Genomic DNA, 13,575 nt, shown 5'->3' with positions numbered 1-13,575 from the left:
AATAAACATGCCACTAAATTGACAACGTCGTCTTAAATTAATGTGTATTGTCTCTTTGTCCCATTTAGCTCTGACTGCTGCTTTTCTGGAATTTGCCATTGGAATATTTTACACACTGATCTCTTCCTGCTGTCCTCCACACCCTCTTTGACATTAAAGTTCCTTTTGAGATTCCAAGGGGACCAAGAGCCCTAAAACTCTCTGTCTCAGCTTCCTTACCCACGGGGGACCAGCCGCATCATTTATGTTTTCCAGTGCAATCTTTTTTCGTCAAGGTCTTGGGAAACCTAACTCAAGAGTCATCCTCCTTAGGGCTCTGGTATTAACAGGCTGCCTTTTGGCCCATGAGCTTTTTCTTTTTTAATGTTTATTTATTTCTGGGGGGGGGGAGGGGCAGAGAGAGAGGGAGACACAGAATTCAAAGCAGGCTCCAGGCTCTGAGCTGTCAGCACAGAGCCTGACGCGGGGCTCGAACTCACAAACGGCGAGATCATGACCTGAGACAAAGTAAACACTTAACTCACTGAGCCCTCCCAGGCACCCCAGCCCATGAGCTTTTATTGTACGAAAATAAGGAGAGTGTGAACTAAATGAGTATCAGGGCTAGATGCCCAGCCTGGAAAACGAATGCCTCCTGGATTTAAAATATTCGAGGCACTATTTACTGGGTCGCCTTTCTATGTCTAGAACAGGCTATTTAGGGTGCATTAGAACCATCTGAAGTCTCTTGCTCACAAGGCACATTCTTGCCCTCCAGCCCCAGAGGTTTTGATTCTTCGTGTGGGATGTGGCCCAAGAACTGGCATTTTGACCGGAGCCCCGTGTGCTGCTTTGGGCCACATCTGGAGAACGCCTGATCGAGAATGACGATCACAAAGGTTTACACCAGGTCACGACGTCCCCACATCATCCGGTGGGTTTGACTTTATTAAGCAAAGGACTGCCCTGGAGTCATCACCCCAGCCCTGGTCCGTCTGAATAAACCGACTGCGAAGCTGTTCCCCAACGGTCTTCGATGCGACAAGGGGAGGAGACGCGGACAGTGTCATTAGTTCCTCCAGCGTGCTTGCTGTTTAACGAGCAGTACACGAGTGGAAATCTATCAGTATTGCTTCGCTAATTCTAACAAGCTACCGTTCGAACGTAAGGTGTTCATACTGGGGGAAAAGGGGTGCACGGTATGTGGGGGCTCTCTGTACCATCCTCTCAATTTCTCTGTAAGTCTAAAGACCCTTCTAAAAATAGGCTCTTTTTTTTTAATTGTTTATTTATTTTTGAGAGAGAGAGGGAGACACAGAATCGGAAGCAGGCTCCAGGCTCTGAGCCATCAGCCCCGAGCCCGACGCGGGGCTCGAACTCACGCACCGCGAGATCGTGACCTGAGCCGAAGTCGGACGCTTAACCGACTGAGCCACCCAGGCGCCCCCCGAGTAGGCTATTTAAAACAAACAAACAAACTATGATACATGCTACCCACCAGAATGCCTTAAAGTAAAAAGAAAGTTCCAAGTGTTGGCAAGACTGAGCAGCACCAAGAAGTCCCCCACACTGCTGATGGGACTGTAAGCTGGGATGCCCACTTTCTAAAACTGCCTGGCAGGACCCACTAAGGCTACATATTTGCGTTCGCTACGGTTTTGCACTTCTGAGTGTATACCCAACAGAAACAGGTCCGGGAGCTCACCGAAAGACGCATACGGAGCCGCACTCACTATTCATAACCATTCCAGACTGGGTCTTAGCAAAATGCCCGTCAATTAAAAAACAACAACCGCCAAGTCGATTGTGGTATGTTCCCAGACTGAGATATTGCACAGCAGCGCAAAGAAAGAAACCTGAAGTATGTGCGGCAACAAAGGTAACACGGAGGGAAAGAAAGGACACACAGAAGAAGGCACGTCGTGTGATTCTACTTGTAAACGGTTCCAAGTAATCCGTGCCAATAAAAGCCAGGATAAGGGCAAAAGGTGGGGGCAGAGGTGAAAGAGCTTTTCTGGGGCCGGTGATAATCTGCTTGGGGCAGGGTTCCGGGCACGTGGGCGTGTTCCGTCTGTGAAAATTCACTGAGCTGTATACTCAGCATTTGTGCCTTTTTCTGCGCGGAGGTAGGTCACGGCAGTTTCTACAAAAGCAACTGATGATTTCGCTGGGGAAAGAATATAGAACGAACCAGCCTAGTGGGGTTACCCAACTAGACAGCCTCGGTCCGAATCCCACGGTTACCGCCTATACGCTGCCTGACCCCAGGTAAGCCCTTACGCCTTTTCTACCTCTACGTCCTCATCTGTAAAGTGGGGATGATAACAGTGCCTATGTCCTGGGGTCGTTGGGAAGATCGAATAGTTAATATTTCTGCAATACTTAGAAGAGCGTAAGGCCCAGAGTCGGTGCCATATAAGCGTTTGCTACATAAATGAGGCCATTTCTGTGTGTGCGTGGGGGGGGATGCACGTAAAACTGATCTTTTAATAATGGCTACTCTAAAAGGAGACCGAAGAACAGTTAAGAAAATAAGAAGGGAGTTGAACTTATTTCCTAGGCAGAGTTCTTGATTATAAGGGAAAATATTATCTTGGCGCTTGGCCAATTCATTCTTGACTGGGAGTCTGGACTTCCAACAGGCTCCCGGGCACCGGTCCAGAGGCTTGACAACGAGCCACGTTTGGGACTGCCAGAAACTGCCACAAAAGAGTCCGCCCAGAGGGCCTGTGGGAATCGCTGGGGAGGAGAGCGCGATTCAGTCAGGAGCCGCACCAGGCGCCATGCCAGGCCAGGCCGGAGGCCCCTGACGCTACCTGCCGGCTGGGGCAGGCCCTGGGCCCTCGCTTTTCCTCCAGCTCCCTGCCGGAACCTTCCCTCCCATCGAGGGGCTCCTCCAAACACGGCCCGCCGGGCCGGGGCTGCCTTCACAGGCCGGAGAGGGGAAGCAACAGAACAGAGAGCAGGAGCGTCCTACCTTCCAGAATGGAGCCCGTGCACACCGCGGCACCCTCTCTCCGCCGAGTCTGTTCTCCCCTGAACACCCCTGGCGGACGAGGAACCCCCCCCCCTTACAGGCCTCCTCCAGAGTCCCCACAATCAGGTGTCCGTGGCAGGCTGCGACCCGCTCCCCCCCCCCCACTTTCTGAGCAGCCGGGGGCCCCAGGCAAAGCACACCTTCCCTCTCATCGAGTCCTCTGCTCCAGTGAGCTGAGCTCACCCTCTAAAGCCTGGGCCGCAACAAAACCAACCCAAAGGACATCCATTTTTATCCCCCGTTAGAAGTGAATCTAACTCAGCAACCCCCCCCCCACCAGAGTAGCCCCACTGACTTTTAACTAGCTTCCTGCCTGTCTTCTTTGTCGCTCCTTCGCTAGCTCTTTTCCACACGCTCGCCAAAGAACAGATGAAGAGTGTCGCGTGCCCCGAGCCACGGGTGGCAGACCGGCTAGCTCGACGCGAAACCATATCCTTCCATGTCTTGGGCACACGGATTTCCCAGCCTCCTTTGCACGCTTGTGGGGTCATGTGGCAGCGCCAGCCAGACTATGGAGGTGCCCATCAAACTTGCCACGCTATTCTCCATGCTCTATGGTTTTGGGTTTTTTGGTTTTTGGGTGTGTGTCTGTGTGTGTGTGTGTGTGTGTGTGTGTGTGTGTGTGTGTGTGTGTGTGTTTTGGCCTCATCTGCCGGAAGGAGTTTGCGTTTCTGAACGCCTGCAGAACACAGGTCCCCTCCTCTTGGAATGTGACATGAGCAAGAAATAAACTTAATTTGTGTGAAGGCCTGAGACTTGGGGCGGTTGATACAGCAGTTAGCCTGCCCTGATGCACATGCCAAGTTCCAGCCTCTCAAACTTCTTTCTACAAGCCTGGACAACGCCAGCCCTCTCTCTCACTGGTTCCCCATGGAAAACATCTTTGACCTGTCTGCGTGTAGACCACACCTGAAGTATTTGCATCCACGTCCCATATTCTGACCCTCAACCTCCAACCTTGGTTCATGTTTCAACTTTTAAATCGACTTCCTGCCTGTTGGTAAAAACGTGCTGGTTGGAAGTGAACTGAAACTCTCAGAGATGGTACCCGATTTTCTCTTAACTGAGTCTTCAGGCCATATGCTCTGTGTGTCCATGGGGCACGTTGAGGGTATCGGAATTAATGACAAGAAACAGGCAGCTTTGTGGTAAACAGAGGCTGACAGACCTACGGACTGAGAAACGGAGTTGATTTATTATATTTGACTTTCTGAGATTCGGGGCTGCCAGATTTCAATACATAGTGGTGAGTATAACAGATCGCCAGTGTTTTTTGTTGTTGGTGGTGCGTTTTTGTTTTTGTTTTTTTTTTGGTTTTTTTGTTTTTTGCTTTTTTTTGAGTGGGTGAGTAGGTGAGTAAATTATCTGTAATTTAAGCCCGGCTCAGAGCTCTGAACATCCTTCAGTCAATTCTTACTTGGCAGGAAATTGGAGCTCTTACTGCTACATAAAATTCACTTTGCCATTATTAAAGAACCAACACAAGTAACTGTTTGACTCAAGTTAACATTCACTCCTTGGAATAGATGATGAGTAAATATTTACCCACTGGCATAGCTGTTGAGTAATTGCCCATTAAGAAAGTTAAATGTTAATCACTTATTTCTGGATCGAATAATTTCAACATGATCCTATGACTAATCCTTAATGTGTAAGGCAAGAAAAAAAAAGCTCACATCCGTTCATTTCTTTCGATCTTGACCATAAAGAAAAGCCTACTCTTAGGAATGTCTCAAATTAGACACATAACCAGGTTTCACTCCCTTAGCACTCAAAGCCAGCTTGATGGCTTTTTCATTGTTCTTCACCCAAAGAAACCTTGACCTCAGGTTAAGTATTAACAGGACTGGAGAAGGAAGTGTCGGATGGGAGTTTAGCAGGAAGGGGGGACATGTGAACTAAGACGACAACTAAAACTTGGGGACAGAGGACAGAAAACATAACCTAGACGTCATGATGTTGGCTGTCCTACATCAAAGGGAGCTGATGCATGATAATTGCCATTAAAGTAAAAACCTTAGGCTACACTTTGCCAAGAATGTTAAGTTTTGACTGAGTCAGAGGGGGACCCCAGCAGTAGACGGCCAACACAGAATGAGCGGGGAAAGTCTCTAGACTGGCAAGCTCATGGGAAGGATCCCTGCTTGGTGTCCCCTCTCCTTCAAAGAAGGAAACTTCAGTTGGACTATCTCCACTCATCAAGTCAGTCTGCATCCGGATGGGAAGGGCAGTGGCCAAAATCCAGGCAGAAATTTTGCATACATGCCACGCCAGCAGGGGCCTAGATGGTAGTTTGGTGGGGACAGTGGATACTGTTGATGCCCTACCCACGGCCTCTTACCTGGGCGGGGATCCCCTCCCCCAGATGCTATAGTATTGGCTGTTAACAGCACCCAACAGTCGCTCCTTCTCTGGAGAGATGCCCTGGGTCAGTGGGAATTACCTAGCCCAGAAGGTTGGGCTCCCTTCCCCAAGGGCAGCCCCATAGCTAATAACTGACTGATTCAGTGATACAGAAGGCCGGTCCCCTAGCTTCAAGGTGGGATCAATTCTGGTGCAATTCCTGCTCCTGTGTGAGATGAGTCAAAAGCGAGTGTCTGGCTGAGACCACAGACAGACTTCAGTCTTACCCCCTTGCCCTGGTCTGCTTCCCTGACTCCCCTTTTCCTGAGAGCACTCCCTCAATGAAGCATGTGCACAGGAATCGACGTCTCGGTTTCTTCTCCTTTCTCTGAACCTGAGCAAAGACGGTAGGACAGGCAAAACATTTGGTCTCCTTTCACTGTCTCCAGTGAATTTTTTAGCGGCAGTTGCCCTGTGGACAGGTGGGGTGGATTGATCCCAGGGATGCCCCAAGCAGAACGGAGACAGGACAACCCGCCTCACTCCTTCTTACCCGTGACTGAGTTCCCTTTGGAGGAGAAGCCTGGGATTGCAGGAGTGCCTGCTACTTCTTTCCTCCCTCCATGGATCCACACCCTCCCCTCATCTGCCACCCACCCTCCAATGTATATCCAAGTGAAAACTCCCTTTTGCCATCGGATTTTCTTCTGAATAGTGACCCTTGCCTCTCAGAAATGTATTGGGCTAGTGACTCTCTTCCTCACTTCTACACTGGTATGAACGGTTTGTGCGATAGGTATGCCTGCATGGCATGACATACAGGAAAGGACTTGGCTATAAATGGTACGTGAACTTGGGCAAGTTCTTCAACCTTTCTGATCGTGGATTTCTCCATCTGTAAAATGGTATTAACAAGGCCTACCTCACAGAGTGTTGTGAGGATTAAATGATATAAAAACTAGATGCTCATTGGTATACAACAGGTGCTCACTGGTAGACTATCTGGGATACAGTAGGTTATTAGTGGGAATTTTCTTAAAAGGTCAACAAGATGCTTAAAAAGACTCAAAAGCAAAACCCTACTGTTGGAACACAGAGATACATAAGTATCCCACCTCAGGTCAGTTTCTGTCATCCATCCACCCACCCACCCACCCACTCATCCACCCTTCCTCCCATCCATCCATCCATCAAAAAAACCCCTCAGTCCTCCTTGTGAGCCATGTATTGGGGATACAGAAGCAAATCAGACTCCATGGGAGAAGCTCACTGTGAATTGCCGGTGAAAGATACAGGCCACTCTCATTGGGAATTGAGGAACACTGGGATAGAGGAGGAAGCAGGAGACTTGGGGGTGAGTTGTACACTGAGGAGTGATTTGTTTTAGAAGTCCTTCCTGTGTAAAGGATCCTTGCACTCCCACACCCAATGAAACTAGGTATCCCTTGGGATTTGATGGGACGTTCTCTCCCACTAGGTTGCTGCTGCTGCCTGGAAGAGGCCCCCAAATCAAGTTCCGAAACATTGGGACTTGTGGGCTGGCCCTCTTCATGTGGCCTGGGAGCTCCTGTTTGCCTGAGGACCAAAGGAATGACTGCTCCCGAACATGTTCCCTCCCAGTGAGCCTACTGGGATTCTTAATCCCAGTGAGCCATTGGGATTCTTAATCCACTTAGAATATTAATAATAAATAGTAAACTAATAATATAAAAAAAGCGGGAACTACTTTGAGGAAATGTCTACCAAGGGCAGGTAGGGTTCTAGGTGCTTGACACATATTCGTTTCTCATAGCCCCGACAACTCTGGAAGGTGGGTCTTTATATCCTTCTTTCAGAGCTGAGAAAACAGAAGGTCAAAGACACCCAAGGTTACAAATGGAGTAAGATGTGATTTAAACCCATGTCCTACTTCAAGGTCTGTGCTCATTATAACCTTTGTGTTTTAATAAGCATAGTCTTGTATTAACTATGTTGGTTTTTTTCCATTTATTTGTTTAATGACCTTGGCCAAGTTTAAGAATTTCCTTATTATTTTTTTTGAAGAGAGGAACTAAGGTTCTAATGGAGCATTTCTAAATAACCCCTAAAGTAGATAGGACTTTACAATGAAGCTCTACACACTCATCACACATACTCAACAACCATCTAAGGCCCATCTGCCCCATTTACACCCCTATCCATTTTCTTCCTCCTAGGTTGGCCATGCCAAAAATCAAACCCTATAGCTCTGGCTCCAAACCCCTCACCATGCTGGTCTTTATTTCTTTTCCTAGCACAGCACATCCCAAGGCCCACTTAAAAATTTTTTTTTAATGTTTGTTTATTTTTGAGAGAGAGACAGACAGAGACAGACAGAGAATGAGTGGAGGAGGGGCAGAGAGAGAGGGAGACACAGAATCCAAAGCAGGCTCCAGGTGCCGAGCTGTCAGCACAGAGCCCGACACAGGGTCGAACCATGAACTATATAAATATATGACCTGAGCACGAAATTGGGCGTTTAACCAACTGAGCCACCGAAGCGCCAACCCCCCAACAAGGCCCACTTTAAACGATTTCTTATGTGTATTTCTCTCTTTTCTTAAAAACTCACTGTCAAAACGAATCAAAGGATAGAATATTCAAATTGACTGCAGAGAGCATTTCAGAGCTTATCCTCATATTACCAATTGGGCAGCAAAGTTCTAAGGTACCATCACTATGCTACCCTGGTGATTATTGAGACGATGTTAGAGTGCAATAAAATTGAAAGCACTTTTGCTCTAGCAGAAATAAATATATAACCAAATAAATGGCTCGCCAATTGGGGAGTACAAGTTGTTCCTTTTCTTCCCCTTAATTACCTCTCAGTGGAACATTCTAGAATGCCCAGGGGGTAAATTTCCACTAATCTTCAGGCCTCTCTAAAAGCCAGTGCCAATACAGAAGTTAAATATAGAACAATATCCTATAAACAAAGTCCTGAGTCTAAGGACCCAAATGATTCAGACATTATTTTCATTCATGGCTTACAAAGAAAGTAACATGAATTGTGTCAATGGTCCCAACACCTCTAGAGAGTATTATGTTGGAATACAAAAGACACAGAAGATTATCTTCAAGGAATTTACAATACAGCAGAGGGTATGGAATATGCCCAAATCAAATGATAGAGATATAATAGGAATACAGTGACAGTTACATACATAGACTAATGATCATACATAGCTACACACACACACACACACACACACACACACACACACACAGTGTGATGCCAACACAGAGAAATACAAGACTACCCAGGAACAATGGGAATCTGAAGCGTTAGTGTTGGTTTCAAGTCAGCCACCTGAGGGATGAAGGCAGCTTGAGGGAAATAGGGGAGGCTGCTGGACGAAATTCTCAAGGTTGGAATGGGTTCCATTCTTAGATCAGCCAGTAATGAATCGTTTCTCTAAGCCACTTGGCTTTACTGGAGCTCAGTCTCTTTGTTTCTAAGGCTCCTTCCAGCTGTAACATTCTGTGATGCCATGAAGACCAGACCCGCTTGGAAAACAACCCACAAGGACACTTTCCCACAGTATGGGCTTGTGAGACAAGCAACATGATCAAGGCTCACACAGTAGTTGCTATGGCTCACAATTTAATAAACAGTTATTACAAAACCAAGCAGGACCGAGTGCCTTTGACACGGGCGTGAAGGCAGAGCGGGTACCCACCCCAGCTGGTAGACACGGAAGATTCCTTCTTTGTTAGAGATACTACGGGAATAGTGCTGGCCGATGTCTTCCTACCTGTTACGGGGTCTTCGACTTTAATCTGCAAGTATGCAGCAGTGTCTGAACATTCTGGTTTGGCTAGTAGAACTTGGACTTGGTTCTGAAGTACAAACATTGCTGCGTTGACACCTCTTGGCCACCAGAGAGCTCTATGCATCCAGCCAGAGGCACCTACTGGATCAGCAAGCACGCGTTCATAAAAAGCAGGCTTGCCCTGCAGTCCCTGCGGCATGGAGGACAGGTTCTATTGTGATTTCTGACACCTGCAAAACGTACTCATCTGCCCCATCACCAGCACCTCTGGCTCTGCCCCTCTGCCTTTTGCAACATGGCACTTGGTGCATTCAGGAGGCAGAGGTGGTCAACGTGGGTACCAGTTCTGCACACCGGTCGAATGAATTCCTAGCTGTGGGGCAAGAGAAGCCGGGGCCTTCAGACTTAACTGGTTTTATTGGTGGCTGCCAGCACTGGGGGCCATGTGTAACGCAGCACTCAGGACAACGTCTTGTTGTGGGCTTTCTGTGGTGGTAGCTTTCTTTTTCTGCTCATAAAAATAACATATGCCAAACATGGAAAAGGCGGAAAACACAAACTAGTACAAAGAAGAAAATGGCAACAATCCATCATTCCACGAACCAGAGAAAATAACTGAATAGATTTGGACATATTTCCTTCCAACCTTCTTTTTCTTGTGGGATGCGTGAGTATTCTTACAAGTTGATTGGAGTTGAGGCATCCGGATTTTTTGGGTAATCTTTCTAACCTGATATTTTCTCTTCATTTTGGAAGTGTTTTTCCATATCATTACAGGCACAATGCAAGATAACCTGTAGAATTCAGAGCAGCACCGAAGAAGATAAAACCCCCCTGTGTTTCCAGTACCCAGAGATAATCATTTTCACATTTTGGTGTTTTACCTTCCAGTGACTTTTCTAAGCATGATAGTTATTTACTTTTACAAAACTGGGACCATGTTGTACATACTGTTTCGTAGGCTGCTTTTTCCACATAAATATTCTATCGTCATCATTTTCCCTACATCATCAAATATCCTCCCCAAACCGGATTCTTAATATCTGGGTAATATTAAAATATCTGAGTCAAGCTTAATTCGCTTAATGACTTGTCTGCTGTTGGTTATTTGTGCTGATCCCAATACCTTTTACTCCAATACCATCATGATGAATAACTTTATACTAATTATACCCCATGTTCACATCATCAATTATCTACCCAGCATAGATTCTTAGACTTTGAATTGCTGGGTCAAAGGGCTTGAACATTTCTAAAAGACACATTCCAATGGCCACACTGTCCCCCGGAAATGTCATTATCAGTTCATAGTCTCATCAGCACTACCTGAAAGTCTCTGTGCCATCCACACTGCCCACACCGGGGATTACTGATTTTCAAAGTCCAGGTCCATTTAATACACACACACACACACACACACACACACACACACAGTTATGCCTCACTGAACATTTAAAACTTTGTGTATTGGCCACTTTTATCTCTTCATTTGTGAGTTACCGAGAACCTGATAAGTATCTACCACTGTGCTGCACATTAATGACAATTATCACTGTCTTCCAAAGAGCCGTGCAGATAAATGCCATTACCTCCCTTTTACAGACGAGGATACTGAGCTACAGAGAGCTTAAGTGTCTTCCGGAAGACACACAGCAAGTGCATGACAAAGTGAGGCTTCGAGTTCAGATCCGTGATCCCCAGTCTCATGCTCTGCTGAGGACGCCACACTGCCTCTCTGAGAAATGTTTCAAAATGTGCTTCGATCGAGGAGAGAAGATTAAAGAATTCCTGTGCTATCTGTGTAAGAAATGTCTACTTGAACCGCCGTAAAGGAGAGACGGGATGAGTGAGAAAACCTTGCAGACCTTTTTACAGCTGTGCAATCCAACTGCGTCCTTTACACAGATGCGGACTCTAGGACCCCGAGGAGTTAAGTGACTTGCTAGCTATGGGTTTGACCAAAAGATGGGGTAAAGAGGCCAAGAAAATACAAACAGCACAGAACCCCGACAAGCTCTCTCATGCCACTCTGTCTTTACGCACCGGGTTTCCTGTTTGGATTTCATCCCTCATCCGCCTGGTGACTCAGCTAAAATGTCAGGTCCTCTACAAAACCTCCCATCATTTTTCAAGGCAGAATTAACTGTCTCTGTGCTCTGTGAGTATCTGTACTGACTGCATTATGAGCACTTTCTGCATTGTGTGGCAGAGATGTCTAATTGCCCTGCACAGTTTTTAATCCCTTCCCTTCCATAGGGATCGTAGGGACGGGGCTGATGATGGAAAGTGGCTGTCTAGACAGCGTGGCTTCCCAGCACCCCAGCCTCGCGTCTCGGTGTGGCCGTGTGACTTGTTGCGGTGAATGGCAGGTGAGCGGGGCACGGCCTTCTACTGCCCCTGCCTTGCTTCCTACCTGCGAACTCTGTTGTTGGAGAATATGATAGTTGGAACAAGACCATCACAAGCCTAAGGACAAAAAGCCAACACGATGGGGACGGCAGAGCAAAAGCGTGGGAGGAAGCTGGTGTGAACAACAACGTCCAGCTACTAAATCAACCCTAGAACCGCCTACCTTCAGACATTAGATCTTGTGAGATAATTAAATATCGTTATCACGGAAGCCACCATTAATTGGATATTCTGTCCTTGTGGTCTAAAGCATCCCACTCCTGTCTTTGATTATTCACCTCTGTCTTTCACCAGATTATTAACTTTTAGGAGCATCCTTCGCATTTAATTCACCTTTGTATCCTGTTCCCCGGGGCCTATCACAAAGCCCTACAGGGGCTCAACGAACATTCCCCGAATGGAATCCGCCAATGGTGTTCAATTTGGGGAAAAGATAGTGCTATGCCTAACGATTCCTGATTTCCACGGGCCAATTCCTATAAGAACCCGTTTACTTAAGCCAAACTCTTCCAACTGTGGCTCCATGAAGCTCCCTGCCATTCACACAGGCGGGTACAGAATTTGCTAGGCAAGGGTTCATTTACTGCTTGTTAATTAGTCAAGTGCTGAGTGTAGCACATGACTCATTTTTACATTATTCACACAACTGCGCGATTAGCATTTTAAAAGGTTTTCCAGGAGGCTGGCCCAAGTAAGTTTATCTTGAAAAATGACACAAAAGGAAAAGAATAATTAACAAATCGGTTCCCAAGCTTTTAGTACGTGGCCAAGGAACTGATTTTTTGCTGGACTTGAACCTCAGGGGTCCTGGCCCTACCCTCAGAGCAGCAGACCTGGTAGGGAAGGGAAGGGAGGTTTCGTGCTTGGCAATGGTACGTGGTTTTCATACTCCTCAGTTCAACAATTAACTCAGGTACTCGTTCAACTGACTCCAGTTCCAACGAACTGGACAGTGACCAACTTGGTAGTTTGGTTTTGGAAGAAGGTAAAGAAGCACGTGAGAGGCAGCTCATCGCCATTATTAAGTGAAAAACAAAGTGCATTCTTGAACACAGATTTGCAGTTGCTGCAGAAATTAATTAATCAATAAGCTGATATCTGCCGCTGTATTTGTATCTTCCCCTAGAAGCTTCAACAGCTTAATCCACACTGGCCTGGGTGTTAGGAAATCCCCGATGTACGCCCACCCCACCCCCGCCCCTACGATTCACTAATCAACAAGGTGACCCCAGGCAAGTCACTTAAGAACTTAAGAGAGAAATCCTGTTACCGTTCCCTGTCCTGTGAACCTCAGAGAGTTCGGGAAAGAGACCTAATAAGCCTGCATAAAGCCAACAGCACAGTGAAGAGATTTATTGCAGGGCTACTCTGCCATCTTGGCGGCAGAGCAGTGGCGTCGCGCGTCTCCCTGGTGTCGCAGTGCTTTGTTTATGGCATCTCAGCCCAGCTTCCCAAGTCCTGATGGACAGGCAGGGCCGATTAGAGGGCTGAGCTAAGGAGGTCATGGCTTCTCCTCGGATCAGGGGTCAAGCGACGTGAGGGGCACTCTCGGACCTCAAGTCAATGGCTGTGTTTGCTCACAGAAGGTGGCCCGGGGGGTGTGGCTAAAATGGAGAACCTGATCTCTCCACTGAAAAAAGCAACTGACACCGTATCCTGTCACTCTGTCAACTCCCTGTGGGTCTCTAGCCACATTTTTCTCTCAGGCATCTATCTTATTATTATCAAATGCTCTTGTGGTGACTCTGGGTTTATCCTTTTCCTTCGTAAGCGTTCAGGCAGCTTTTTACACGTGTGCTTTGAGTTCTCGCTGGCTCGAAGTCCCTCGAGGGCGGTGGCCAGTGTTCTGACTCTCCAGCAGCCGCCCGCAGTGCAGCCAACAACGCGACAGCGTGACCCGTTATCACATCTCTTATTCCCCCAAAATAGCTCTGGAGGGCAGGGACTTCCAGCCTCATTTTCTTAAATAGAGGACACACCCGGGGCACAGAGGGGTTAAGTAACTCGTTCCGGGCC

At 47.3% G+C, this 13,575-nt stretch overlaps 1 protein-coding gene and 1 long non-coding RNA gene across 4 annotated transcripts in view; one reads left to right on the top strand and one right to left on the bottom strand.

The window, feature by feature from the left end:
- NHS (NHS actin remodeling regulator) overlaps positions 1-13,575 on the bottom strand; it is a 342,272-nt gene that overhangs the window by 137,266 nt on the left and 191,431 nt on the right. The window lies entirely within an intron of this gene.
- LOC109496448 lies at positions 1,383-12,595 on the top strand. 2 transcript variants are annotated; one of them, XR_002152443.3, is made up of 3 exons: positions 1,422-2,247; positions 2,622-4,262; positions 8,838-12,595. It is a non-coding gene; the product is annotated as an uncharacterized LOC109496448 (long non-coding RNA). The 2 variants fall into 2 exon arrangements; XR_002152444.3 differs by lacking the exon at positions 8,838-12,595 and having other exon boundaries at positions 1,383-2,247; positions 2,622-4,505.

The sequence above is a fragment of the Felis catus genome, chromosome X (assembly GCF_018350175.1).
Source record: "Felis catus isolate Fca126 chromosome X, F.catus_Fca126_mat1.0, whole genome shotgun sequence".
NCBI classification, from domain to species: Eukaryota; Metazoa; Chordata; class Mammalia; order Carnivora; family Felidae; genus Felis; species Felis catus.
This window is presented reverse-complemented; position numbering and strand designations above follow the sequence as displayed.